Source organism: Budorcas taxicolor, chromosome 1, assembly GCF_023091745.1.
Source record: "Budorcas taxicolor isolate Tak-1 chromosome 1, Takin1.1, whole genome shotgun sequence".
In the NCBI taxonomy this organism is placed as follows: domain Eukaryota; kingdom Metazoa; phylum Chordata; class Mammalia; order Artiodactyla; family Bovidae; genus Budorcas; species Budorcas taxicolor.
The window spans coordinates 59,102,020-59,108,019 of record NC_068910.1 but is presented as its reverse complement, the minus strand read 5'-3'; positions in this window follow the sequence as shown (position 1 = coordinate 59,108,019).

The following is a 6,000-nucleotide window of genomic DNA, read 5'->3' as shown; positions in this document are numbered from 1 at the left end:
CTCACTCTGGTTACACTCAGGGCATTCGGGCCCGATCCTTGTAAAGCAATTCAGCCCGCACTTCCCTGCCCAGCCCCAGCTTGCTAGTGGTGGATGCAGGTGTCTGCACTGCTTCTCCGCTGGGGGAGTTACCACTGGGCTCGTAATCTGTGGGTTTTAATTATTTATTTACTTTTCCTCCCTGTTATGTTGCCCCCTGTGCTTCCAAGGCTTGCCACAGACTCGGCAGTGAGAGTGTTTCCTGGTGTTTGGAAACTTCTCTCTTTTTAAGACTCCCTTCCCGGCATGGAGCTCCCTCCCTACCTCTTTTGTCTCATTTTTTGTCTTTTATATTTTTTCCTACCTGTTTTCGAAGACAATGAGCTGCTTTTCTGGGTGCCTGATGTCCTCTGCCGGCATTCAGAAGTTGTTTTGTGGAATTTACGCAGCGTTTAAATGTTCTTTTGATGAATTTGTGGGGGAGAAAGTGGTCTCCCCATCCTATTCCTCTGCCATCTTAGGACTGCCCCCTTGTACTGCCTTTCTAACAAGTAAGACAATGCATGTGATTATGATTTTTACCCTAAGGCAAATTGTAAAACTAACCCATTGTAAACCGTAAGACAAAGCTCCTATGATTTCTCTTTTCACTCATATTTCCTCTCATCATAGGACCCCAGGTCTAGTCTTAGACCTTGACTAACCTGAAGGACGATTAGAATTAAAAGACTGTCTGTCTTTAACATATGTATGGAAGAAACCAGAATGTGTGGGAATCCAGAAGAAAATAAAAAACTAATGATGGAAAGAAGGAAAAACAATCAAAAACAGGAATTGGCTATTTTGGACACAGAGCTTCCTGGCCCTTCTGTCAACTGCTCACCACCTGGTGACTACCTGCTGAGTGACAACAGGCACTGGGGAATCACTAACCTTCTACTCACCCTCTGGCTTCTCAGAGCAATTGGTATTGGGGGATCATCCCACCTCATCGAAAGAGTCATCTCTCCTCTATGGCAAGTTGGGATTTCACTTCTGAGTACTTGCCTTTATTCAGCCCCTCACTGTTAATGTTGGGTTCATCTATCCTTTCTCTATATAAAGTATCCCTGAACCAGCTCTATTTCTTTCAGAATTCATGAGGTAAACACAGAGAACATGGAGGGCCAGGAAAGCTAAAATGCAATGCCACCTATAAGCCTCATGATTCTTTTTCAGAATCCCGACTCAACTGATGCTTGAAATGCAGAACTTATTCATGGGTTAAGAATATTTTTTGAGACATTAGTATGACTTAAAGGTACTAAGGTCATAAAGCATTTTTTCCCTCTTGGTTTGTTATTTCCAGTTTGAACCTCTTTCTACTTGTTTGCAAAAACATCAGCTAATTTTTCATTGGTGAGTTCACCAAATGAATTCCAAGCATCCATTCAGGCTTGTTGATTACCTACCAAAATTGCAATAACTTTCTATAAAGACAAAACTTCATCTTTGCTTAAGATGGGCTACTTTCAAATGTTAACATTTAAAGAATCACATATTTGCTATAATACACTTTTGCTACCTCTGGGTACAGTGCAAAACTTCATACTGCAGAATGAAGAAAAGGAAGCTTTTCACATTTAGAGAAATAATATTCAGCTTTCAATTGAGAGTAGAGTTCATTTACTTTTAGCATAAAGCAATACATTGCATTTAAAAATTTTCACATTACTAGTTAATTGCTATATATGTATAGTTAAAACAAAAAACTAGCATACCTCACATACCAAGAATGCTATATGATTTTAGGACATGTGATCTTCACCTGTAAAGACAATTATCGCTCATAGTCCCTGAGGGCATGTGAATTTGCAATATCCACCAGTCACCCAGTCAGAGTCATAAAACATTTCCTGTTCCCCTTGCAAAATTCAAAACATCATGGCAGGGTTGTGATTAAACATAATAGTCACATTTACAGCATGCAGTTTAACTGTAGTGACACACATAAGAATTTCTTTATCACAAAGTTGTTCCCCTGAGACCTTTGTGTCCTCCTATCAATATAGAAAACAGCATTCAAAGGTAAGCACATTGTTGGCAGCACATTTCAATTGGAAAAATAATCCATCCAAAACTATGTAAATTTCTGCCAAAGCATACAATCTAAAAATATCATAAAGTCATATGTAAACTACACTTGCTATTCCATTTAGTTGTGAACATGAAGAATTTCATGTTTGGATGGAATTGCATTCAAAGAGCCAGGTTGGCAAACAGAAGTATTGGGCTTTTCTTGCTTGGGAGCCCTTTGTAGTTGTGTCTCCCATGTGCTGAGAAGCTGAGTCAGTGCTGATGCCCATGCTTATCTCTCCAGTTGATTTCTGTGCTCATGAATACACGCCATAAGCAAAGTAAAGGGAAAAACAATAAAAGTACCTTAATTTTTTTTCCCTGCCTTCATACAGAAGCTGAAGCCATTTCGAAAGGAACCCAGCATACTTGATATGCATGGTTCCTCACCATTTCAAACAGAGTCATAGCAATAAATATATTTTTCAATTCTGCATATCAAAAAAAATGATGTGGATTCTATACATACTGATACTGATGAAATTCACTAAACAATATTGTCACCATCACACATCTTAAATGTGAGTGGTAATTAATTGATGATATTGCTGGAATTGTGCATAATTAACAAGTCCTATTTAGTTTTTGAACATAAAAATTCAGAGTATTTATATTTAATAAGTCATAGGTGGTATTTCTAGGAAGACTTTAACTCCAATTCAGTTCCAACATTTGGGTAAAATTCATAACAATGTTTCTTAATTAATTCTGCTTTAGGATGCCAAAACAGATGCACACCCATCACCCAGAACCAGATATATGTCCACACAAAACTCAGCAGCATTTTCCCAGAAGTTTTATGAAATGCATCCATGAGCTGTGGGTCTAGTGTCCATTTCATTATTCTCTGAAGAGCTCTAATTAAATATCACACATCTAAAAGAAGACAAAGTTAGCAAATAGCAAGCACATATGCCTCCTACAGCCACTTCCCTGAGAATGAAATATTCTGCTTTTAAAAATGAAATGACAATTTCAAGTACACATATTCAGGTAGACCTGGTGGATCAACACATAATGAACTGAAGCATTTGCATATAAAGATGACCTGAGAAAACTGATTTATATTGTCTCATACAAATATTCAGTGAATATTAGATGAACTCACAGGGATTTCATTACACAACATATCATTTTAAAATTATATAAAAGGAAGAGAAAAAATGTAAATGTAATCAGGAAAAGATTGAGACCTATTAAGTTCAAGTAACAATCTCTTTGCACTAAAAGACAGTTTAGATAGTCAAAACAGAAGGATGCTTCTTGTTTTTATTGGGAGAGGTCCTTCTTTGCTAACCTTACTGCTGAGATGTGGCCCCCTGCACAAAATGCTTCCTTCACAACTGTCTAACCTTTTAAAGTCTTGGTCTTGCACTGGGCGATTTCTGATTCAGTGACTGTGGTAGTTTAAGAATATACTATTTTGGCAAAAGAATGCATCTATCAGCTTAGAGTTAATGGGCCTAACACTGCTGTTGAAAAAGGCATTCATTTGCTTATTTTTGTTCATTCTCACTAACTTCTAGCATAATAAATGCCATTTTTATGGTCTAGAAGAGTTAGTATGATAGGAAGAATATTTTGCTCCCTTTCTGGTCAGTAACATTAACTATATGCATTTAAAAACATCTTCAAATAAACAACTTCTCTTCTCTTACCAAGGTGTGACCTCTGAATACTAATCTTTTCTACACCTTTGTAGAAGGACATTACAGTTCAAACTTTCACCCTACATCTTTTTTTATCTCTAGGTACTGACTTCGGTCACAATGAAAATTTATTCTCCTCTAGGCCTGTGCCTCTTGTACAACAAAGGCATGTGCCCATTCCATACATGAAGAAAGAGATAAAAAATAATTGTGCAGGTTCAAATTAAGCTGGAATAGAAATGCAATTTGTTTCTGGTTTAAATCAACAGTATCATAATCTTTTGATTTCATATGTAAATTTCACATGTGGATTAATTTGATTGAAAGCTAAAACTGAAATTTCTTATTGCTGTATTCTCACTTATTACTGTTAATTACAGTGTCTTTGAAACTATGAATTTGGCTTAACGAAAAGGATCATTGGCAATTTTCAAAGGCACTAGTTAAAGAGAATTGGATATAATTTAAGTACTAAATACACTAATTATAAAAATAATATGGATTCACATTAAGAGATTTCCCCATATCTTTCCCCAAAAGATATTTGTGTTTCAACCACTGTACTAAATTTTATTTGATCATACTAAAAATATATCAATGTAAATAAGATAGAAAGGAAAGTGAAGTTGCTCAATCATGTCCAACTCTTTGCGACCCCATGGACTGTAGCCCACCAGGCTCCTCCGTCCATGGGATTTTCCAGGCAAGAGTACTGCAGTGGGTTGCCATTTCCTACTCCAGGGTATCTTCCTGATCAAGGGATTGAACCCAGGTCTCCCGCATTGCAGGCAGACTCTTTACCCTCTATGCCACCAGGGAAGCTAGAATTTAGGAGTAAATAAAAAGCATAATTCCAGCTTTAGATGACTAATTATTTAGATTTAAAACATTCCTTGAAGAGCTTCTTTTGTGGTCCAGTGGTTAAGAGACCACGTTGCAATGCAGGGGATACTGACTGGATTCCTAGTCCAAGAAGATCATGGAGCAACTAAGCCCAGGTACCACAACTACTGAGTCCACACTATAGAGCCAGTGAGCTGAAACTACTGAAGCTCCTGTGCCCTAGAGCCCATGCCCTGCAACAAGAGAAGCCACTGCAATGAAAAGCCTGTGCACCACAACTAGAGAGTAGTCCCTACTTGCTGCAACTAGAGAAAGACTGAATGCAGCAATGAAGGCCCAGGACAGACAAAAAAACTGAACAAATTGATTAACTTAAAAAAAAATTCCTTAAATAGTTAGAAGCATAGTCTGACTTGATGATAATTTGTTGACATTACACCAGTTATAAGAACTCAGTAGAAGAGAGTTTTTAGCCCAATAAGAATCTATGAGAATTTTCCCCATAAATTATCCCCACACAGGAACGGGACACTGTTTTGGCATTCTGAGTTCTCTTTTCTAGAGACATCTCAATGTATAAAGAAGAAACGTATATTTTATTATATAACTTGTTTTCATTTCAAATTCTCAAACAATAAAAACTTAAAAGCAATATAGGTAATTTTAGCTAGAGACTTAGAATATGGAATATTACATCTCTTTCATAGACTCTATGACTCTTCAAAGTGCTCTAAAGACACTATGAGTGTGATTAGCAGCAAAGCATTAGCCTAATCTACACCTCTGTCTTACCCCTACACACACACACACACACACACGCACGCACACATACTGTACATCCATACATCCTATTGGTCTAACTTAAATCTGACAATCTGACAGGTATTCCCAGAGGCTGTGCAAGGTCACAAATACTGTCCACACTATATCATGGTTCAAGATCACTAGCACCCACATGGTTAAGGGAAAAGCAATCCTTTCAGTAAAACAAACAAATAAAACTACACAATATTTCAATCACATATTCTGAATTTCTTTTACAATTAAAAAATTGATGGATACAGTGAATTACCCAATATTACTGTTCTGAGTTCTATAATTGTCTTTATCTAAAACTATCTTTTATACATAGAAAGCTAGGTGCCTTTAAACAGTTTTAGCAATTGTAAGTAAAAAGTATTTCTTTGAAAAATATGTCATTTTTTTGTTTTGTTTTTAACTTGGAGGAAAGTCAAGGAGCGACTTTTTTTCTCATAGATGAATACTCAAGCAGTTTCTCCCAGGAGTACACTGGAAGCCCCACTATCCTGTATCTGTGTATCCCAAGGATGCAGCCTCAAGCACTGGATCTCCAGAAAGAGGCCCCGCAGGCACTGTGGCATGTTGATCTTTTCTCTTCCATACTCTTGGAGTA